A 25,322-nucleotide genomic window follows, 5' to 3' on the forward strand; every position below is an offset into this window, starting at 1 on the left:
ACCTATCCGGTTTACTATGAAAAGAACGAAATTACTTTGAAGTTGATTTCTTTTCTCCACCAGTTGAGGATGGGATCAGGTCTGAAGAAAAAGAGAGAAAGGGGGGGATCACGCGTCCGTGATCGAATTAAAGAAAAACGGTAACTTCTCATCCGTCCAGGAGGGGAAAAGATGAAGAACATTTAGTCGACTGCATACACAAGGAGGAAACTCATCTCCTTGGAAATATAACATCTGTAGGTTTTTTTTTTTTACCTGCGCCGGTTGTGGCACGGTCTTCAATCGGCAAATAAATCCTCTGATCTTCTCGTGTCAGACAGATTTCCAGCTTTCAAGCTCTTCCAGGAATGGCCTTCTGGAGCAAAAGTTTGCCTGCGAGCTCTTGTCTCTCCAGAAATGCGCCTCCTATACGCTGTCCTGCGACAGGCGGAAATGGCCCCGAGACTATGCATCTCAGCCGATTTATACTTCCAGTGACGTCAGAGCTGCGACGTCTGTAGAGCTGTGCGTCAAAATGTGCAACCAAATGGATGGCCCCAACAGAGTCAATGACATAGGGGCCAATGAAGCGGGGAGACAGTTTCTTAGTCACAGCCTTTAAAAGTATGTCCCGAGAGGACAACCAAGCCTTCTGTCCTGGATGGTACACAGGAGCCGGCCGCCACCTGCGGTCGGCATACTTCTTGTTTTGATCTGCGGTGCGAAGGAGGGCTTTGGAAGCAGTGCACCAGACCCATTTACAGCGGCGAATGTGGTGGCGAATGGAGGTAACTGCTATGTATTTCTCGTCTGCAGAGAACAAAGGTGGTTGGTAGCCGATAGAGGCCTCAAATGATGAGAAGCCTGTAGCTGATGAAACCTGTGAATTTATGGCATATTCTACCCAAGGGAGGTAAACGTTTCAGTCCAGAGGGTTTGTAGTGCTCAAGCACCTGAGTATGTACTCCATCTGCTGGTTCATGTGTTCAGTCTGTCCATTAGATTGGGGGTGGTAACCATAGGTCAGGGATGTCTTGGCCCCAAGAGACAAACAAAACTGTTTCCAAACACGACATACAAATTGAGGCCCAAGATCTGACAACATATCCTGAGGGATGCTATGAAGCCGAAAAACATGCTGAACTAACAGCTGAGCTGTCTAAAATGCTAATGTGAGCTTCTTTAAGGGAACAAGGTGACAGGCCTTAGAAAAGCGGTCAACAATAGTAAGGATGGCCGTCATCCCTTTAGAGATGGGCAAACCAGTTACAAAATCAAGGGCTATATGTGACCAGGGGCGCTTGGGAGTGCTGAGGGGTTGGAGTAAGCCATAAGGTGGCTGGTTGCCTGATTTTTGCCTAGCACAAACCGAGCATAGTTGTACGTACTCCCTGACATCCTTATGAAGAGATGGCCACCAAAATCTTCTAGAAATAAAAGAGATTGTCTGGCTGACCTGAAAACCTAGCGGTGTGAAACCAATGGATTAGCCTAAATCTAACAAACATAAGAACAAAAATCCTATTGGGGGAACCAGTGCCTGGATCTGGCTCATGCTGCTTGGCCTGATTAACAAGGTCCTCAATCTCCCAAACCAAAGCCCCAAAGGTCCAATGAGGGGGAACGATAGGCACTGCCTCTTTTCTCAGTGTTATCAGGCTTAATATTTTTCGAGCCAGGCCTATAGTTCAGTTTATTTATATAGCGCCATTTCACAACACATGTCGTCTCAAGGCACTTCACAAAAGTCAGGTACATACATTCCAATTAATCCTAACCATTGAATAGTGCAGTCAGATTTAGTTATTTATTCAAATTGGATAAAAAGTTTTTCTGTCTAAGGAAACCCAGCAGATTGCATCGAGTCAGAGATTTGTAGCAGTCCTACAAGGAAGTCCAAGAAGACCAAGAAGTTGTGCACCGGTGAGACCTGAGAAGGTGAGTCCTTAATACAAGCTGTTTGGTACTGAGGCTCTGGTGGTGGTGCTGCAGTAGGTGGAGGGTGGACAGGATTCACTTGAGGAGGTCCGAGGAATGATGGAATCAGGAAGCTGCCAGCTGGTAGTGTCAGATGAAGAAACAGGAAACTTGGGTCTCTTCCATGAAGCTGGAGATCTCATCTCCAGAAGTCAAAAATCCAAAGCTTCTTGTTTCCTGGCAGGAGCGAGAGGTAGTGAAAAATCCTTGATGGCTTTGGTGAAGGCTGATGGAAGCGTGAGGTAGTTTTTCTATAGCTCTGTATCCAGATATCCGTGAGTTGTGATGACAGGCAGGCTGAGCTGAGGTGAGGATTGGCATCAGATGTCCATGGAGGAAAACCAAAATTTCCAGATAAGTATTGTGAGGTTGTCTAATAGTTTATTGGAGCTCACAGCTTTTATGAAGGACCCTCCATGTAGAGCTAAGGATCACACTTATGAAGCAAAAGGAAATAAAGACTAAGCTACTGGTAACTAGAAAGCAAACAACACAAGAGGATACTTCATTTACGAGAACCAGCAAGCAAAGAAGGGATGTCTGCCAGATCTTTTTATACAGCCAGCCTGATAAGAAAATGAGTATCAGATGTCCAGACACCACAGCAGAATGGCTATGCCCAACTAAGGAGAGAACGAGCAACAGGAAAAGAACAGGTGGTAAAGGTTTTATCAGCACCTATCACTTCCAGCAGGAGTGAAGGTGAGCACTGAAGGATAATGAGCAAGGAGGAGCGTAAGAGTAAAGCTTTTAGAGAAACCAGAATTGAGTACTAAGCCAATGCGGTTTTTAACCTTTCAAGATCGACAAAACTTGAGCTGAGCAGGTTTTGGTAAGCATGTGATACCTTATTTTATGTTTAAAACAAACTTCAACATGTATCTTCAACATGAGTGTGCTTTTCTTTCCAGTGGCACAGAGTCAGCATTAGGTGCTGCTGACCGATGGCTAGCAAGACCTAATACATCACATGGGTGACAGATTGGCTCTCTCTCTCTGCACCTGCACACCTGTACAAGCACACTTGTGCACCTGCACAAGTGTGCTTACCCTGTTGGTGACGCAGGATAATCAGGTCGGGGCTGGAGTTTCTGTTGTATGTTTTTGTCTGTGTTGTTTGACTCCTAGTAGGCGCTGGTGCTCAGCAGTGGTGGAGACAGGTGTTTTCCATCTTGGTGATTGAGTCCTGGAGTACTTCAGCAGGAAGCAGCCAGCATCTCGTCGCTCGAGTATTAGCCTCTTTGGTAGCTACTCAGCCAGCCTCGTATTAATTAAGTTTATGTGTACTTTGCCTTCGACAACATTTAACTTGTTCTTTGTTCTTCTTAGTGAACTGAACTGGCGACTACCTGGAGGTTACCCAGGTTGGCCCTGGTGGCTTCGTTCAAACACTAACTACGTTTTCAAGGACCTTCCAAGGATTATACCGGTGACTACCTGGAGGTTACCCAGGCTGGCCCCAGTGGCTTCGTTTCGCACTAGCCTCGCTCCTAGGATCTCCCCAGGAAGGATCTTCCACACACACCTACCCGACGCCAAACTCTGGAACTTCCCCGGCTGGCTGCTTCCAGACCCGGATTCTCCAGAGACTATTCAACCTAACCTGTCCACCCTCTACCTCTCCACTGACGCTTCGCCTGCACTCCAAGCTCTAACCCAAGTAACTAAGAAATCATCGGACTTACCATTGTCTCCATATTCACTTCTTCTCCAGTCCGAATCCCTCTCCTCCTGGCGGATTGCCTACTCCCTCCTAGTAAGAGACATTGCACATTTAACTTCCAGTTTCGTTTACTGTGTCACTTACTTGTCGTTTTTCCTTACAGTTGTTCCTGCACACCATACCGATCCATTCTCCTTATATAAACCTTTTTCAAACTTGTACCCATTTCCCTTGAGCGTGATTCTGCATGTGGGTCAGAGCCATACGTAACACTATGACAAATCAATAGCGACTCATACCCATGGAGTCCTTCTTCGAGAGCACTGATGTCCTACAACATACCAGATTAACATCTATTCGCCTGTCTTTACCCCTTCCTAAAAACATTTACAGGAAACATTCAACTTCCACAGTAGAATCGGGATAAACTTTCAGTTTCTAGCTGGATAGACTGGATTGAAGCCCTGAGTTGTGAATAGAATTTTATTTGATTTTGAAATAATTATGAACTTCAAATGTTTTCTTCCAATAAAAAAAAGTTGAGTGATAAAAGGGTAAAGGTTTTATTTATTGAAGAAACCAGTCTTGAATAGGGAACCTTTTGATTTTTGAGGTTTATTTAAAACAATTAGAATATGTCATACTGGGAAAAAAAAGTTGAATTACCTAAAGCGGATTGCTACTGATGTATTGTTTTGGTATTTTATTTCTTTTTTTTTTTTCACATAAATGCTCCCTTCATATTCAAAGGCACCCAGTTTTGTTTTTCTTTACACTACCATGCCTGACGAACCTAGAACCGACCCAGTATTAAATCATTAGCTATAATATAGTTGCAAAAGTTAACTTCTGAATTTAAAAAAGAGTAATTTAAAGTATCTAAAAAATCTGAATTTGTTTATTTTTCCATTTAGCAAAATAATAATACAGGTAATCTTAACTGACCTAAAACAGGAAATGCTCAATCTGATTTTGTGCCATACAGTGAGAAAAAAGTGGTTCTGTGCCTTTATAAATGTCTTACTTGAGTTGTATTTTGTCAAGTTACATTTGCACACTTGTTGCTAATTGTGAATGGATGTTAACATCTATTATGTTTTAGTTTGTTCTACAATTCCTGTTATTCCTATCCTTCAACAGCACTGCTGAGTTCTCCTCTCTTTCTCCCCCATGCTTCATCCCAATCTATGTCAAGATGCTTATATGGTGGGAGAAGAGGGGACAGGGTAAGAGGATGAGTGTTAATATGACTACACTGAGGTATAAATTAAAATGCTCACATCACAAACTTACACTATGCTAGATGTAATACATCAGCGGTTTCACCGGATTCAGAGTGCCTGAGTGTTACTAAGAAGATTTGTCTGCTTGATGATAGGGGTTCATGTAAGATACACTATGCTAAAAGATTGGCAAATTATGTCATCTGGTCGAAGGTTCTGAATTAATGGAATCTGTTGGAGCTGTGTTGCTGTATGAGTGCCAGAAAAGTTAAAAAAACATGAATGGGATAAAGAGAAAATGAGACAGTTGCTCTTTAGCATCTTGTTTGTGGTAAAAGCTTTCTTCTTTATTATCATTGCTTTTCTATTTTAATCACATTATTGGCTGAAATCAATATGGTTGGTGCAAACAAAGCTAATCAAAGATGCCAGACAAGATTTTTCTTACACACAACTTACCATCTGTTTATCAGAACATAAAGAAGGCTGGTAACATTGATCTCAAAAGGTGGATAATTCTAATGAGCAGAAAGCTTTAGACCAAGACATATAAAAGTTATTTGTCTAAAATGTATGCTCGTTAAAGTAGCACAAGTCTCACATAAAGAGGTTGGCCACAGGGATTACAGTCTCAGAAAAGAGACTGTACACTCTCTTACAATTCTAGTGCGACCTATTCTCAAAAAAAATGAATTCTTGCCAACTTGCTGGTTTGGTGCCTTTTGTCAACCTAATGCCAACATAGACATACAACAGCAACGATCTAAGGAGAGCAATTGTTGCTTTACATCAACTGGAAGTAAAAAAAATCTATCTTACCCTAGAATGATCAACTTCAAATTGTTTGGAAATGGACTTCTAAGTAGAAATTACCAAAGACAACTGCATTGTTCAAGGAAGGGTGCATCCCATTAAATTTAGATAGTACAATACTCAGACTATTTGCAAATAATACTAAGAGCTGTATCACAAACTATCTTGTCAATAATTAGCATGTGAAATAATAAAATAAAAAAGGTATAATGAGAAAAAGACAAAAGATAATAAGGCAACCCTTATCTGGCAACCCTTTCAAAACAAGCTATGCTCCTCAGAAGTTAAAATTCTGACTGGTAATGTCAGAGAAGTGTCACCAACCCCAGCCTCAAAGTTCAACATACGTGCAGTGGCAAAGTCAATTATAGCCACTGTAAACAAACATTAAACAGTTGATTTACTTTTTTAGATATTTTTTCAGCACTATTTTCACCATTATTTATTTATTTTTCACAGTAGGCAGACAGGAAAAAGGGGTAGAGAGAGGGGGAGACATTCGGCAAATGTCGCCAGGTCCGGGACTCGAACCTGGGACAGCCGCTTCGAGGACTGTCGCCTCTGCACATGGTTGCGCGCTTAACCCCTACGCCATCACCGCCGCGCCCGTTGATTTCCTTTTCCTTTTGTGAGACTAAGTCAGACTAAACCTGTCCTGTAGTCAAGTTAGTTAGCATATCTGAACTACAGAACATAACTGTTTCTTTTTTTTCTAAGTGCTAGAGTAATAAAAGAGAGATTTTTAGAGATACACTTAGATTACTATCCCTTTAAACAAATTAGGCAGGCTCAGATGATAATCTTGTGTCTTTGTCAGTTTTTAATTGTTGATGAATAATTTGGATTATTGGTCAATCCAAACAATTGAGGTAAATTGAGGCATACCTGGATGTATTTTAAGCACCACTTCAAACAAACTGCTTAATTGTGTAATGTCATGAAAAAAATCAAAAGTCAACCATGAAAATAGGAAGATAATTGTGGACCTTCACAAGTCTAGTTCATTCCTAAGTACAATTTTCAGCCACCTGAAAGTGTATCTGGTTTATTCACAATCATGTTTCTTTATTCTACTCGAGCTATTAAATCATTTTGTTTCATATCTATTTGTTGCCGCAACTGGCAAGTCTTCAAAGTTATGAAAAACACCAACAAGCTAGCCTGGAAACCAATCAAACCTCATATGTAATTGGCTGTAGCAGAGTGCAGCTGGTAATCCCTTTGTTCAAACACAATTCCATCTGGCCTTGTATAAACAGGGCCAATAACTATTATTTATCTATTGTGGCATGGGTTTGTTACACGACTAGGTCAGGAATAATCTGCATTTGCTCATCCAAGTTGAGATCACCATCAACAACCAGCTGGGGAAACAATTGTCTCTCATCATGCCACTGAGAAGTCACAAACAATTGCCATGCTTTTGATGAAATTGCTACAGATGATCAAGTAGTTTTTAGTTACAATCATTATTAAAAATAATGATGGTGACTAGAATTTTCCACTGTTTTTAATTTTTTTTGGTTCTAACTAGTATGAAGGAAATCAAAATTGTTAGACGTTTGTGCTCGCACCAACTGAAACGTGTTCTCTCCATATCTACCTTCCTGCACTGCTCAAGTGTTCCTAAATTCTAAAGGCATACTGATCTCAGAACAGCAATTAATAGATCTATAATGAATATACTGATACAAAGGTACAGGACTTTGTGTGACAAGTTGAAAATGTTGGGACCAACAGCCATGGTTACAACGTGAAAGGACAGTATAGACTTTCCTGGAACTTTCAAAATAAATTGCATTAACCTACTTCCGGCACAGCCAGGAAACGGGGTAACTGCGGACTTCCTGTGACGTCACTGTCCAAATAAAAAAAACGCTCTTGCTACATCATGTCTCTTCCACACGGCCTCCAGAGGGACCGGATAGGGGGGACAGCGTGCTAATGTCTCTGCTGGCAAAAAGACATAAACTCTTCAAACTGGATCCAAGGGCGTCATAAGATCACGCGATCATATGTACAAGTTAAGTACTGATGAATTACTGTTGAAAGAATCGGGTATTCATTCATAAAAGGGAGATTAAGGTATAAGCATTGCTTTACTTTCTCTCTTAGGCCTGCAGAAGCAAACTGTGTTCCAGAGTTTCCTGCACAGACGCGGTCTCTACGAAGCCGAGTTTGAAGGAAGGACAACAGGAGCCTCATCCTGTGGTAACGTGCAGTGTGGTCAGCGGACAGAACGGGCCGCCCAGCCACTGCTCCAGAGGTTAGCTGGAAGCTAACCCTTTGTTCACAGAGCTTTCTTCAAACTTCGTCGTCGCCCGGACAACTCCTCAACATGTTCACACGAGGTTTGGTGTTTGGGCACAGTAATAGAGAAAGATTTAGATTGAAATGATCTAAACGTTTTTCATTTTATGAAGTTTGGTTTTGCTTGTGTGAAACTCAACTATTTTAGTGCTAGCAGGCTATCTGCAGCACACGTGCTCAGATTGTGTTGTGTGTTTGTGTGTTTTTAAAGTTAAGACAAACTTTATTTAAAGGGTGATTTTAAACACAGAAGATCGACCATAACGCGCCGCCCGCGCTCACGCATTTTAACCCTTTTATTGATGGTATTTTTAAAGGTGTGTGTTTTATTCTGGTGCCAAGCTATCAGCTGCTTTGTTAGCTTTAACTGCTAACAGCTTAGAACACGTGCTTGCCTGCTAAAGAATATTTAACAGAAAGGTTGTTAGTTTTCAAGCTAGTAAATAATAGTCCCTAAACATTATTTTACTAAATCTGATAACTAAGTAAACACCATTAAGGCCCATTTCTCCAGAAAGATTTGGCTCTTTTCCAAAATATTCCCTTAATAATATATCTTTAAATATTATTTTAATAAATAAATTCAGCTAATTAGACACCATTGAGAATTAGTCATCCAGAAGGTTGGTTTTATTCAGCAGATCATTCTTGAAACATTATTTTATTAAAATATTTTATCTGATCTTGCATTGTGAATGGTTGTCTAAAGGTATGCTGATTATTGCCTAAGTTAGTTCCAAAACTTAACTTAATTTCCAGATTCTTCAAGATAATCCTTGGTTCTCAAACATAAACATTGCATAGTAATGTTGTATCACTCCTTCGGTCATGATTTTCAATCATCTTTAATCATAATTTGTTTATATTGTACATAGCCCATTAGTCTTCGTTATTCTTTAATTCTGCTTGGTAGTTAGTTGGATTGTTTTAGCATAGTAAAGAGTTTGCTGATTGAAATATGTTTGACTTTGAGTTGACTTATTTTTGTTAATAAATTCTTGTATTTTAAGAAATTGTGTGATTTCATTCCATGTGTGTGCAGAGTTTGGCTGTTCAATAATGTCAGAGCTCAGCTCACACCTTTCTATTTTGTCCTAATACCACCGCCTTACTGGGCTGGTATTCACAGGACAACCCTTAACAGACCAAAATATTATTTGATAAAATATTAATATTAAATAATATTCTCAGATTCATAATCACAACAAAAAGGATTAACTAAAATGTTACACGATGTGAGTAAATTCACAAAATAAATAAGAGTAAACAGATTAAAAAAATAATTTAATGAAGGACACCATTAAAAAAGAAGTTTAACAAAAGAAGTCTAAAAACAGCAATTATTTGTTAATAACAGTATAAAAGGATGTTTTGGTTAAAGTTATTCAACAGTACTAAGATCAGTTATGTACTGAAAGAGCTTGGCTTTGCTAACCCCCGATTAATTGCTGTTGTCTCTTGCAACTGTTTGGTGTGTTTTTCCTCATTTGATTAAATGCTTTTGTGCAGGAAACTTATCAATCTTGTAACTATTTATATTTCTCCGGTATATTATGACTCTTAACCCTGGTGAAGATGGGATGTATTTTTAAGTGCTAAAAACTTGTCATGCTACATTTTGAGCTCAAGCAACAGTTTGGCAGGAAGGTAAAAAATACTCCTTGTATATGCATATATAAGTAGTGGAGGCAGGTGCGTTTAGCTGCTGCTACTCTGTATCCGTCTCAATATGTTTTTTTTTGTTTTCTGTCGTTTCTTCTATACTATAGTGTGTTTCTACAAAAAGGGTTGTCTTCCATCACCCATCAGCTTTTGTTTCCTATTCACATCTGGAAATCATCGTCTCCGACAGAGAAATTGATGACCAACAATCCTGAGCCGCCTGGCTTTATTGCTCACCAGCCGCCTCTTAGCCCAAGATGCAGCTGTCATCGAATGCTAGCCGGAAACCTTCCAGCTAAAACTTGGCCTCAGTTCACCCGCTTGGCTGGTTGTCCTACTCACCATTCCATCAGCTGTTATCTTGGTCAACTTCCTCTGGTCCCAAACCATGCTGCTACAAAGTGGCTGGACTCTTCAGGTTTAACAAGAGCATCAACCTATGTTCTAACAGTGCTCCACACATCAATACTGTAATAATTGTCGCTGACCTGTAGAAGAGTAACAACTGGATCATCCCATGATGCATCTCAACCATCAAACACCCTGGACTCCAACGTCAACCACCATACATCCACAGAGGCTCTCATAGGAAACGTGTTTACTCCCAGTCTCCCAGTCTGGTGACTTTCTCTTTCTGGTCAGTTGTACCCTCCGTCGAGCGTTTCTCGTGTTATCGAAGCAGTAGTTCTGTTGGAATTCATAGCCATGACAACGCTCAGGCTAAGCTACACAGTCAACAGGCTGGAAAAAGTGGAGTGGATTTGACTTTGCCACTGCAGAAACTGGCTCAAAATCTATCAAAAATAAATTATTGAACGCATAGTCTATCACTGAGCCATAGCTCCTCTTATCACCATAATCATTAATCAGACCCTCTGTGCTGGCTCTGTTCCCTCCACATTGAAAACTGGTATAATAAAGCCACTGCTGAAAAAAGCCACTATTGATCCAGAGATTTTCACCAACTGCCTATTGTGAACCTAGCTTTTCTTTGGAAGGATTTGGAAAAAGTCATCTCTGCACAACTACATGACCAACTCAAAACCAATCAGCTATTTGAAAAGTACCAATTTGGGTTCCAGACTGCACGCAGCACCAAAACAGCACTGGTCAAAGTCTTGAATAACCCCTATGATGGCAGCAGATACTGGTTCACCCTCCTTCCTCATCTTCAATGAACTGTCTGCAGCTTTCAATACCACTGATCAAGGGATCCTCATAAACCAGCTCTGTCACATTATTGGACTTAGTCACATAGTTCTGAACTGGTTCATATCCTACCTCACCAACTGATCAGAATACATCTCCATTGGTGATAGAGTTAGAAAGCTGATAAATACAGACAAGTGTAAAATAAGGCACAAATGAACCAAGTAAGTTTGACTTGCAAGGTTGACAGTCCTCTGCCAGAACAGCAAAATCCTTGCACCAGCCTTTTATTTACAACTCACATTCCTACAAGCAAAAAGCGGGAATCAGTTCAGCCAATTCTTAAAGAGATTTCAACTTAACAGAGTAGTCATTCCCATATATGGTATAAACTTGTCATGTCCAGAGAGTGATCTACTCCAGACCGCATTCCTTAACTTTCCACAAACCCTTTTTCACACTAAAAAACAATCACAGGAATCATCTTAACTATAGTAGAACTTCAAACATAAACATGATTTAAACTAAACAACGATAACTTATATAAATTTTTCCAACAATTCCCTCCTGTTTATCATTGATTAGTTTAATATCACATCCATGTATACACTTCCAAAAGGCTTTATGAACCTCATTAAACATTAAACTATTGTTAAGTTTAGTGACTTCTCCTCCATAATGTCATCATAGTCTTGGTTCTTGTCCAGAAACTGGTAATCCTGGGACAAGATTGTATCAAAAATTCCTCCAACCATCTTTAATATAATTGCTCTGATACAGGGAATAACACACAGAGTAAAAAGACCGAACAACAATAACACAGCAAAGACTAGGGTCATGATTTTCAAAAGCAGTTGCCACCACGGTACAGAAGAAGCCATGAAAAAACTTCCTCGGCCAGGATGGCCCCTTTTAATTTCATTTAATTGGCGTATAGCGTCGCTCACTCCGTGTCCATCTTCACCATTGGTCTCATCAGATATGTAGGTGCAGCAGGTCTCATTCAGGAGAGCGCAAACTCCCCCAACCGAAGCCGTCAGCAGGTCCAACACCATCCTGTTCTGCAACATCACGGTTCGAAGAGCTGTGACTTCTGTGGACAGTCCTGTAAGAGCTTTTGTGGTTGGATTAACAAACAGTCCCAGTCGATAATCTATAGTTTCTAATCTAAGCATATTATTTCCCACTTCCAACCATGGGAATAAATTTAGCAAAATCTTATTTCCTGTTGATCTATGCTTGAATTCCTCAGGTACATCTGATCCCCACATACTCTGATCCCCACACACTGTGTGGCTTCACATGGATGAGTTGAGAGAAGGTTGAACTGAAATGACATAAGTGTGATCAATGACATAATCAGGTGCACAAACACCACTCCAACTTGGAGCCAACTGCAAATAAATGGCAGTTCCACACATCCAATGAAATCCATTTATTGCATAAGTGCCCTTTAGATCATGGACCTTTCCCCTGGTTCAGCTTGGTGGGAACGATAATAGTAAGTTGTGTTACACATGCACATTGGAATAGTCCCCACTGGGATGGAACCGGTGCCTACGACGCAATGAGAAAAATGGGAACCTGCAAGAAGCTCCACATAGTTGGACACAGGTGTTGTAACATTAAACTGTTTAAACTTTGTAACATCACAGTTGTAAAATGTTACATTATCTATTACCAAGCGGAAACTGGTACTGACACCAGAAACACTCATCTCTAGGCGCTGGTTCAGGTCTAGCTGTCAACCTGTTCAACCCAGTTCTACCCACTGCTAGCTGAGCAGGTAGGTAGATCAATATTATGTTTTGCGACCCAGTTAAGAATCTCAGGTAAAGCATTTGCCTGGAGGGCATTTTTTAACTGCTGTTGATAGGGACTGTCATCAGCAGTGTCATTGAGGCCATCCAGTTTAATTCCCTGTTTTCCCTGCCTAGTATGTTTGCTACTGGGAGCTGGTTATTAAATTTCGGGATCTTTCTCTCATAGTTTGTGAACTCGAAAAAACTGGTGGTGAATATGGTGGTGCCTCTTCAGTTATTTGTCCCACTGGTGATGAGGGTTCAGGCACTATCGCAGCTCCAGCAGCGGGCTGTGGCTGCCTGCCCCTCCCCCTTAGTACACAAGTGTCAATATCTTCCTCTCTGGCAATTGCTATATAAACCTCCTTGCTCTTTTTATCGTTTCCTGCTTTTCTTTTATAAGCTTCACCAAGCCATTTTTTTTTAAGTTTGACTGGGTTTTTTCCTTTTCCTAAGTTTGTCTTTGTGTTGTAATCTCTGCACCAAATGGGTACAAGCAGGAACCGAAAGATGTCCTTTAAAATTATAATCTTTCTACCATTTACCGAGGTTTTTTACTGTATCTGGATCTTTTGAGTGCATAAACTTTGCATCTCCTTCTAACAGGGGCTGCTTCCGGACGCGGTTACCCATTTTAAGAGTTTTTTTTTTTTTTTCTTTAGTAAAAACTATTGTTTAGAACTGAGTTCTACTTCTATTAATTCATATTAGCACTATTTATTTGATTCTTTGACCTTTATTATATATACTTTTATCCTATTTACTCTATTATTATTATTATTCAGACTGTGCTCTTTTTTTATATCTAAAACAGAGGTGTATTTATTATACATATCTTGTACCATCAAATCAAAACAGAATTCCTCAAACGGGCCCCCAACATCTCCCGGAAAACAGACTTCTAGATCAAACACCTAGTTTTGATCCAGTTTTCCGCATTGAGTTCTACTCTCGGAGAGTGCAGGGCTTTTATACTGAGATTTAATGGCACCTAATATCCAAATCAGAATTCCTTACGACACCTCTCAGCTGTCAACAACTTTATGTTAACACTAGAAAGGTTTCGGGTTGTCTCACTGAGAGTGCCGTATGATTCTGCAGACACACACACACATGCACCAACACACAATCACTTATAGGCCTAAATCACCTAGACTAGGTTTTCTGTATTTTATGCACTATTTCTTTTTAAACTCAGGATTTTTCCATGGAGTCGGCAGCTTTTGAATCTCCTTAAGGAAAATTACGAATACCGTCTAAACTCAAGAATCCTATTTATTTTTATTCTTTAAAAACTGCAGTTATGTTAAACGCCAAGCATATCGGCTTGCGTATTTCTTTCTATATACTTAGTTGGTTCTGTCTTACCTGTGCGTTCATTCACACTGTCTGTCGGAACGCGTTGATCCACCTTCCCGGTGCCCCTCGGTCGATTCGGCGGTTACCAACACAGAATTCACTGTGCAGGATTTCCGTTCTCCAGACGTTCTGGAGGCTGCGCAGACTGAAACCCCACATGGACCGCTGCGTACCGGGCGATGGATTTCTAGCGATCTAGCACGAAGGACCCAGAAATGATAGTTAGAAAGCTGATAAATACAGACAATGTAAAATAAGGCACAAATGAACCAAGTAAGTTTAACTTGCAAGGGTGAGACAGTCCTCTGCCAGAACAGCGACTTCCTGCTCACAAAGGGAAAATTCTTGCACCCGCCCTTTATTTACAACTCACATTCTTACAAGGAAAAAGCGGGAATCGGTTCAGCCAATTCTTAAAGAGATTTCAACCTAACAGAGTAGTCATTCCCATATATGGTATAAGCTTGTCATGTCCAGAGAGTGATCCACTGCAGACCGCATTCCTTAACTTTCAACAAACACTTTTTCACACTAAAAAACAATCACAGAAATCATCTTAACTGTAGTAGAACTTCAAACATAAACATGATTTAAACTAAACAATGATAACTTGTACACATTTTTCCAACAATTGGAAAATCCAAATCCAGGCCTCAGACTGTTACATGCTGAGTTCCTTAAGGATCCTTGGTCCCACCCTCTTCAACATTTGCATCCCCCAGACCAAGCCATCAGTCACTATGGAGTATCATATCATCATTATGCAGATGACACTCAACTTTACATAAAAATGGACTCCTGTCCATTTCCCGTTCCATCATCTGTTTCACCCCTGCTATCAATATCCACACTCATGCCCTGCCTGGAAGAGATTAAAGCATGGATGAACCACAACTTCCTCCACGTGAACAGCTCCAAAACTAAAGTAATTCTAATCGGCACTCCCTATCAGGTCCACTTATCCCTTATAACCACCACCAATTTCTCTGGTCAGGACACCACACACACGCCAGAATTCTAACAAAGACTGAAATACATGACCACATTATCCCAGTCCTCAGTTTCCTCCATTGCACGGATCCAATACAAGATCTGTCTCCCCACCTATTAATGTGTTCATGGAAATGCCCTTAGTTACCTAAAAAAACTGCTTACACCATACAACACAGTACGTTCTCTCCATTTAATAACTTCATCACAACACCAGCTCTTCTGCACAGCTGCATCTTAACTGGAATGCACTTCCAGAACACCCCAGGACACCACAGATTGTAGAGTCATTCAAAAAAGGACGAAAGACTGTGCTGTTTAAAAGATTTCTAAAATAACTTTATTTGAATCAGTTCTGATTTTATTATTTTTATTTAATTTTCATTTGTTTGTTTTTTTCACATTCTTTAAATGGTCGCACTTTCAGATTGGTAAAATTATGTAAAGTACATTATTCAGCATTATTCAGTAAATTAGAATATGCATTCTATTGATTCTGATGCACTCGTTTGTCGGGTTGAAAGTGCCCTAAAATAAAAACCTTTAACCAGGTATGAAACATATTATATTAAGCTAACATATCTGCTTAAAAAAGTTTTTTTTTTTAATTGGTCTGATGTAATATTCCAATCTTAAATGTGTCGTTTTATTAGCTGTAAGCGTAATTAACGGAAATACAGACTTTAAAACATCAGTCTGTGTGTATATAGTCTATATAATGTGTTTTACTAATCTAATTAACTGAATATGACCATAAATATAATGTATTATTATTAAGGTTAAAGAAGGTTAAAGAAATAAGAACTGTATATCATGTAGAACCATTGCTGATAGGCAGGGATTTTATGGGAATAGGTTTTATTAATATGGCTTAATGAATCATATAATGCCAATGAAAATGATCAATATGATTAAGCATATAATTCAGAATTCGTCTCATTGCCAACAACTGATCGCAATCGCAGCTAAATATTCCTATTGGTACGTAAATAATTCAGTCAATAAATGGCCCAAAGATTTTCTTTTTGTATTGCAGGGGGTATTTCCTTCTGGTCAGCTGCAAACCGAGCCCTCCATGGTTATATTTAACTAATCCCCTGTTGTCCACTGGAGTGAAAAGAAATTACCTCCAAAGAGCAGCTAACATGTATTTGACAAAACCTAGGAAAAATTAAGAGGCTGGTTATCTGAAACAAGCAGTTATAGGGAATGCAAACCTAGATAACCAATCGATGCATAACAATATTGTAGAAATGTTTAGCTGGCCATGAGCAAAGTTTGATTGTGATTTGACATATTTCTTAGTTTTTGGATTACAATATCTGTTCTGACTGAGTCCACATTGTTTTCTGAAGACATAAGTGTGTTCTCATTGTAGTTTCATTGTTTAAGTTTTGTTAACAGTGCTCATTTCTTTTATGCTTTTGTTATTATTGGTGAAGTGCATTTTCAACAAACATCAATGTTTATTTAAACGGGCTAACAGTTTACAAAATATGTATGTTTTATATTTGTTCTGTTCAAATGACTGACGTTTTATGATGAGCCAGACAATGACCAAAAGTAGAAGCATGCTGTTAACAATAAAGTATTTTTTTTCTGAATCGGTACTGAAACTGCCACTTGATCCATTACCTGCATTTTTTTTTTTTTTTTTCTGCGCAAATCTCAAAAGTGGCTAAAGTTGTGACTGAATATTATGCCATGTACACACTCTGAGATTCCAAAATTACACAAGACTTGAACATGTCAGTCTGGTCAACGTCATAAAAATCTTAATTGTAACCCTTTTTACACTGTACAATGGAAGTTGCCAGTCTGCATGGTTTGTTGCAACAGCAAAAATACTTGAGGCAGATCCAACCAATATATCTGCCCAAAAACAGATGGACAGCAATTACGTGTGTTAGAGAATTTAAGTGCACCCTTCCATCAAACATTTTGACAGGTGGGCGGGACTTCCGGTGAGGGCGGGACTTCCGGTGGGGGGCATATGGGCGCCATGTGGTTGCCATGTGGGCAGGGGGGGGGTGTGTCCAAGGGGCGTAACAGTGGATGTTGATTGGTTGTCGTCATTAGGGGCGATACCTTAAATGAGTCAATTAAAACACAGGGGTGTGTTTAAGGGTGTTACGGGGAAGGCCTTAAATGAGCCAATTAAAACACACAGGGGTGTGTTTAAGGGTGTTATTAATAATCTGTATGTTTTTTTCAGGCGTTAATACATCTAAAAAACAAAACAACAAAAAAAAAGACATGCATCCTTTTATATTTTTAAAGGTATAATCAACTTAATGTTGACCTATCACATGAAATCCTAATAAAGGAACTGTGTAACCTGACAGAATTGTAAGTTAATTTTTGCTTTACAGCAGGACCTATTTGTTGAATATATGAGCCAGTCTAAATCCGTTCAAAATAGAAAAGACCTAAAAAAGTAAATAAAAAAAAATTGTGCTTCACTACATCGATGGAACGAGAAAAACCTTCAGCTTCTGCGTCAACATACTGGAAAAGCAGCTGAAAATAGGTAAGACGAATATCAGATTAACAGAAAAAAAAAGAACATCAGTATACTGTTTCCAAGTTACAAATTGACTAGCAATGATGTGTTTGTTTTTGAATCATGAGAGACTCCATTTTAGGAAAAAGGAATGATAATTTAAGTTACCTGTAGCTTTTCTAAAAAACATTTTTACTTTTTCATCTTAGAGTTACAGGGGGTTACAACTGTTAGGGGCGATGTCAGGAAAGGGGCAGTTACGTCTGTTTCTTAGATAACATATCACCTTTGAACTCAAGAAGGGTTTTGGTCTTAAAAACATAGGCAGCTGAAATAGGTAAGACGAATATCAGATTAACAGAAAAAAAAAGAACATCAGTATACTGTTTCCAAGTTACAAATTGACTAGCAATGATGTGTTTGTTTTTTGAATCATGAGAGACTCCATTTTAGGAAAAAGGAATGATAATTTTAGTTACCTGTAGCTTTTCTAAAAACATTTTACTTTTTCATCTTAGAGTTACAGGGTTACAGTTATTCTATATCCCAACTGTTAGGGGCGATGTCAGGAAGGGGCAGTTACGTCTGTTTCTTAGATAACATATCACCTTTGAACTCAAGAAGGGTTTTGGTCTTAAAAACATAGTCTTTGCAGTTGAGATAACACTGTCATGTTCTGGTATAAATACTGTGTGTAAATGTTGGGGGCTCTGTTTCACTGGCTAACCTCAGTGTCAGGGTCTTCAAATGCTGAATGTCTTTGAACCATAACACTTGTTACATTGAAAAATACCAGTACTGACAAGAAAAAATGTCGGTAAATATTTCAGGAAACCCGGAAATTGTGGCTTCTTCTTCTGATAATTCACAAAAGCACAATGACATCTTAAAACGTAAGTAAGTAAGTAAGTATCATTAAATGCATGTGAATGTTCTCAATTTTTGTTTATATATATTGTTTATATATATATATATATATATATATATATATATATATATTTTTGTTTCTTTGTCATAGAACCCACCGCTGATGACCTTGATGATTTCATCTTGACACAATCAGATTATGGTAAGTAAATGTTAAATGCAATAATATATATATATATATATATATATATATATATTATAGTTAACCCTTGACAATGTTTCAATTTATAGATTTGATGAGAGAGGTAAACCCGAATGATCAAGTTGGAGGATTCAGCAGCTGGAATCGACACTCTAAATTGAGAAGGCGAATTATCTCCAAACAAGAAAAACTCGCAACTACATCTGAACTTTCTTCTAACACAGAAATTACGACAGATTCTTTGAATACTCCTCCGCCAATTATCATCATTTCCCCTGAAGACACACCGGATAAGTTACCGGCACCTCCAGAAAGTAAGTCCTAAGAACTAACTGTTTTTCTTTGAGAGTGAATGTATTTTATTTATGTGTTATTAGAGACTTTTGTTTTAAACCTCAGATAAAACTGTTTACAGATTCGACTGAGAGCTCTGTGGAAGACATAGTTGTCGAGCAGGAGCAAGGTAAGGAAATAAAAATTAAATAAAAACAATATATATATATATATATATATGTATTTTAAGCATAGTTCAATAAAAATGTCATATAAACCTGTTTACAGATACATCCAAAGATGCCACATTAAATCCGCCCACCAGAAGGTCGCTTTTCAAAGATCAAGACAGCTTTCAGCAGAACGGCACAGTTTCAGTCCAACAAGAAGTGAAATCTGGAGGTTTTACCGCAAAGAATCGGAGTAAGATTAAAAAAAAAACTTGTGTATTTTAAAAACTATTTTCGTTTTATTTATGAACGCTGTGCTGCGCAGCGTAAGATAACTTTTTATTGTCTTCTGTTTTTACAGAATATTTAACCCCGGCCAAAAGACAGCGACTCTTTGCGCTACAATCCCGAGCAACGCTAGTGAGTGGTTTAATGAACGGTACGTTTTAATTCATACATACATACTGAATTAATTTTAATTCCCCTTTTTTTTTTTTTTTTTTTTTTTTTTTTTTTTTTTTTTTTTTTTTTCAGCTTTAATGTGATTATTTCAATATATATATATATATATATATATATATATATATATATATATATATATATATTTATTATCTTTTTATTTATTTTTTTTCTTTATCTTTTCCAGAGGCGACGTTGATGGTAGAGCAGATTTCATCGAGACCTGGACAGCGCAGGAAGACAGTCTCTACAGTCTCACGGGATCTTCGTAATAAGGCCTCATCGTTAACGCTTCTGGCTGCATGTCAGATTCTGTTAAAGAAGCATTTTGGTGACATCAAGGTGATTTTAAACTGAACTGATCACTGTGTTTTTTTTTTTTTTGTTTTTTTTTTTTTCTGTAGGTTAGTTTTTTTTTTTTTTTCGTTTCTTATGTTCATAGAAAATGGATAACCGAATCAGACTTGCCCTGGATGAAATAAGAAATTTAGTTAATGAACTTAACGAAATTCCCGTTAATGCAGAAGAAAATAGCACACCGTCTCCACACAGCATTGAGCAAAATGATCCACCTGACACTCATCATAACCCCTCTACGACACACTCCGCAGATCATCACGGGGGTCATTTCAATACGGGAGTAGCGGTTAGTTCTGATCAAGTAATCAGACTTGCCCTGGATGAAATAAGAAATTTAGTTAATGAACTTAACGAAATTCCCGTTAATGCATCTCCTGCTAACAGTGAAAATTTAATAAATGAACATCAGCACGGTGACGTTTTAAACGTAATCAATCAGGCTCTTTCCGATTTGAACAGCGAACCGTCTCCACACAGCAGCATTGAGGAAAATGATTCACCTGCACACGCCGCAGATCGGCACTGTGACGTTTTAAACGTAATCAATCAGGCTCTTTCCGATTTGAACAGCGAACCGTCTCCACACAGCAGCAGCATTGAGGAAAATGATCCACCTGACACTCATCATAACCCCTCTACGTCACACTCCGCAGATCATCACGGGGGTAATTTTAATACGGGAGTAGCGGTTAGTTCTGATCAAATAGAGCGAGATCCTCCAGCTGTGGTTGAACGTGAACATTTTAATAACCATGAAATAAGGAGACCTTTTACCATACCGCCGCCCTGTCCAAGTGACGTTCCAGATTTAGCAGCATTCTATACAGACATCATGCGTATTATAATTGAATTAGCCGACGCTGCGAGATCGTTAACCAGACGTAACGACGTTGTGCAGCTGGAATTAGTGGGTGAAAATCTCAATCGTCACATCACATTTACTGTTACAGATGATGGAAATATGATCCTGCCTGCTTTCGAAAACTTCCTCGACGATTTAGTACAATCGAATGCAAATATACCTGTAGATAATAACATGGAATTTGTTCTTCAGGTTGTTAATGACCCAGCAGGAGGTTCTAAGCGTAAAGCTGCAGGAACGTTAGACTGTGAACTGTTTAATAAGAAAATGCGTCATTTGTATATTATAAACAATACCGGTAATCAGTTATGTTTTGCAATCAGCCTCGCACACGTCTCTGACCCTGAGCTCACGGATCACCGTGCTGTAGAACTGGGGAGGAGATGGCACCATCAGGCAGGCCTTGACGAGCAAACAGCAGTTACTTTTAGTGATATTGGTAAATTTGAAACCATTCTGAAGAGAAAAATTGTAGTGTTTCACAGAACCACGGGCTCTACTGCTCTGTGTAAATTTGAGACCAGTTTCCCCGATCGTTCAAACCCTCTGTTTTTGCTGTTATTTCAAGGTCATTACTATGGGATAAAAAATCTCAAAGGTTTTATGGGGTGCAGATATATTTGTAATTACTGTTACGCCAGCTATCAGAATGCCAATACACACCATTGTGAAGGTTATTGTCCAGTGTGTCGAACATATAAATGTATGCAAGAGATTAGCAATCCTGTAAGCTGTGCAGGCTGTCAAAGAATCTGTCGTAATTCTTCATGTTTCAGCAGACACAGGGAACCGCGCATCAGAAATAGTGCTGAAAGGCCTATCAGTGACTGTGAATTGGTAAAACTGTGTAAAGTATGCAAACGGATATACGTTATTCCAATCAGTAAACCGAATAAACCACACGTGTGTAATGTAAAATGCAGTATTTGCGGTGAAAATGTACCCCCCAGCCTAGACGTTACATGCGATGATCATAAGTGTTACATTCTGCCTTGCAGTGCAATTAATCAGCTTGATGATAAACTGATTTTTTATGATTTCGAATGCCTCGTCAATGAGAGCGGCGTGCATACCCCCTTTCTGGTCTGTGCTAAAACGTTGAAAGGTGATGAATGGTACGCTTATGGACTGAATTGCACCCAAAAATTTCTCCTGCATTTCAGGAGGCCAATGTACAAAGGTTACACCTTAATAGCGCACAATGCGCGGGGGTACGATGGTTACCTGATTCTCACAGCAATGCTGCAGTTAGGCATTAAACCACATATCGTCATGGTAGGGAGTAAAGTTCTCTGTTTAACCGACCCTGATTACAGGTTAAAATACATTGATAGCCTGTCCTTCATGTGCATGAAGCTTAGTGCCATGCCGAAAGCGTTAGGCTTTACCGATCAAAGCAAGGGTTTTTTCCCCCACCTATTTTCCTCTGAACAACATCTCCAGTATGTAGGGGCTTTTCCTCCTCCATCCTGCTACGCTGTAGAACGCATGAGTCTTCAAGAACAACAGGTGTTTAGCAGCTGGTACAGAGAAGCGAGCAAAGAGGTCTTTGACTTTAAGAAAGAAGCTATTCGTTATTGTAAAAATGACGTTGAAATTCTTTTTCAAGGATGCTTAAAATTCAGAGACGAGTTCTTTAAGGAGACAAGTGTGGATCCGTTTAAAAGTATCACAATAGCATCAGCCTGCATGAAGGTTTTTGTAACCAATTTCCTTCCTCCTCAAACCTTAGCCATTCCATCACCTCTGGACTACAGACGTAGCAGTAAAACGTTCTCCAGCGCGTCCATTCAATGGCTCGGCTGGATTGCAGACAGCAGAGCCATATTTATCGAGCATGCATTAAATAGGGGTGAAAAGAAAATCGGGCCATATTCAGTGGATGGGTATGCAGAGATTAACGGTGTCAAAGTTGCGTTTGAATTTTATGGCTGTTTTTTCCACGGCTGTAAAAAGTGTTACATGCCTCATGACAAGTGTCCGTTGAGAGGGGTCGCATTTGAACAGTTTTACGCAGCCACTGTTGAGAGAAGCAAGGTGTTACAAACTGTGTACGGCCTTCGTCTCGAAGTCATATGGGAGCATGAGTGGATTGAAATGAAAAAATCAGACCCAGGGGTGATCAGCTTTCTTGAGAAAGTTAAAGCACCCGAACCGTTATCACCCCGGGATGCGCTGTATGGTGGACGCACCTGTCCTATGAAGTTGAGGTACACAGCGGAACCGGATGAAACTGTACACTATGTGGATTACACATCTCTGTACCCTTATGTAAACGCCAACTGCGTTTTTCCCCTCGGACACCCCACCATCATTTACAAAGATTTTGATGACCCCAGCAGCTACTTCGGTATAATCAAAGCTGTGGTCTACCCACCACGTAACCTGTTGTTCCCTGTTTTACCTTACAGAACATCCCAAGGTAAACTTGTGTTCACTCTCTGCCGCTCATGCGCTGAATTAAATTACCAGTCAGGTCCCTGCATGCATAATGATCAAGAAAGAGCTCTTACCGGAGTTTGGGTCACTGTAGAACTCTGTAAAGCGTTGGAGTGTAGTTATCGTCTTGCTAAAATCACAGAGGTGTGGCATTTTGAAAAGAGAAGTGATACAATCTTTAAATGTTACATTCATTGCTTTTTAAAGGGTAAGCAGGAGGCTTCAGGCTATCCATCTGATGCAGTGGATCAGGAGAGTAAGTCAAAGTATATAAGCGACTACAAACTGCATCAGGGCATCCAATTAGACCCTGAGAAAATCGAGATGAATCCTGCCAAAAGGCAGGTTGCAAAATTGTGTTTAAACAGTTTTTGGGGGAAATTTGCGCAAAGAAGTGATCTGTCTCAGACCACAGTCATCACTAACCCTGAAGACTTTTTCAGCTTCATGTTCTCGAGTAAATACAGGGTTAACTATTTTCATTTTTTCAACCCTGAAATGTGTGTAGTGCAGTGGAATTTCAATAAACATGTCATATATCCACCAAGTAAGACAAATAATGTGTTTATAGCAGCATTCACCACCGCTTATGCACGTTTAAAACTTCTCAGCAGCATGGAGAAGTTACAGGACAGATTGATTTATATTGACACGGACAGTTTGATTTATGTGACAAAAAGTGGTGAAACTCCTCTGGAATTGGGGAATTATCTGGGTGATCTTACTGACGAGTTAGATGGTGACAGCATTTCGGAGTTTGCATCGACAGGACCCAAGAGTTATGCATACCAGACCAAAAACCGTAAAAATGTAGTGATACGTGCTAAAGGCATCACTCAGACGCATGAATGCAGCGAGAGGGTCAATTTTGACAGCATCAAAGGGCTGGTCGAGGGCTACTTACAGGGGTCAAGTGAGGGTGTCATTGAAATCCCTCAGCACACGATCAGGAGGGATAAAAAGAGATTCCGTTTGACAAACGCGACATTTCTTAAAAAGTTTCGACTGGTGTATGATAAGAGACGTCTTTTTTCTGACGGGACAACTCTGCCTTTCGGTTATTAGAGTTGAAGAAGAAATAAAATAAAAAGTCACATGGATTTACAGGAGATTGATTTTGATCCTAGATTTAGAGTCCCTTTCTCATGTATGATAGTTGGACCCAGCGGCTGCGGGAAAACTTTCTTTGTAAAAAGTATTTTACAAAACTGTAATCATGTCATGGATATTGTTCCAGAAAATATTGTATGGATTTACACATCTTTTCAACCCATGTATGCTGAATTGCAGAAGATGAATAAAAATATTACCTTTGTGGAAGGATTGCCTCATTCTTTTGAAGATGAAAACCTGTTTCCTCCTGATCAGAATCATCTGATTATTCTAGACGATGTTATTGCTCAAGCCTCAGATGATGAAAACGTGATGAAGGTCTTTACCCAGTTTCGTCACCATCGTAATATGAGTGTTATGATGTTGACTCAGAATGTATTTCATCAGGGAAAGTTCAGTCGCACTATTAGTTTGAACTGTAATTATATGGTGTTGTTTAAGAACCCGAGAGATAAACTCCAGCTGAATATACTGGCCCGCCAAATGTTTCCATCTCAAAAGGGTCTCTTCTTGGAGAGTTTTGAAGACGCAACGAGAGAAGCTCATGGATATTTAATCATCGATTTTACGCCTACCTGCCCAGAACATTTCAGACTGAGAACGGGGATACTTCCTCAGCAGTGGCCTGCTGTGTACGTACCCAGAACAAAGTAAGTCATCATGTCAGCGCGTATAAAAAGGAATTTACCATTATTCAGAGCTTTGTACCAGGCCTGTCCACAGAAACGTAAAGATATTCTCGCACACTGCTCTCCCGACTTTATTCAGGCTCTGTGCGAGATTGCACTGAATATCCTAAAAGGTAACATTAAACTATCACCCTCTCAACACCGACAATTAAAGAAACAAAGACATATCATCAGATTGTTGGGTGATAAAAGAACCGGGATAAAAACTAAACAGTTGGCTCTCAAAAAGCAACGAGGTGGTTTTATTCTGCCCATCTTAACGGCTCTTGCACCCTTGATCGGTGATCTAGTGGGTGGAATCATCAGGAGATAATGTCTCTCAGAACATCGCAGAAGATGTTTCTCATTTCCCCTCATCAATTCAAGCGTCTGACCCAGTCAGACACGTCCATCAGACAGACGGCGGAGGAGAATTTGGATGCTGAAATGAGAGCGATATTAAACGAGCCGGGTTTGAC

At 39.5% G+C, this 25,322-nt stretch overlaps 2 long non-coding RNA genes across 2 annotated transcripts in view; one reads left to right on the plus strand and one right to left on the minus strand.

Moving 5' to 3' along the window:
• Positions 1-214: 214 nt before the first annotated feature.
• On the plus strand, positions 215-4,335 carry LOC124884409. Its single transcript, XR_007042426.1, has 3 exons — positions 215-3,200; positions 3,286-3,712; positions 3,783-4,335. It is a non-coding gene; the product is annotated as an uncharacterized LOC124884409 (long non-coding RNA).
• LOC124884408 overlaps positions 3,667-25,322 on the minus strand; it is a 31,460-nt gene continuing 9,804 nt past the window's right edge. Inside the window, exons 2-3 of the long non-coding RNA XR_007042425.1 lie at positions 13,947-14,132; positions 3,667-3,709 (exon numbers count right to left, since the gene is read on the minus strand). This is a non-coding gene — a long non-coding RNA (uncharacterized LOC124884408). The remainder of the gene's footprint in view (positions 3,710-13,946; positions 14,133-25,322) is intronic.

This window comes from Girardinichthys multiradiatus, chromosome 18, assembly GCF_021462225.1.
Source record: "Girardinichthys multiradiatus isolate DD_20200921_A chromosome 18, DD_fGirMul_XY1, whole genome shotgun sequence".
Taxonomy (NCBI): Eukaryota; Metazoa; Chordata; class Actinopteri; order Cyprinodontiformes; family Goodeidae; genus Girardinichthys; species Girardinichthys multiradiatus.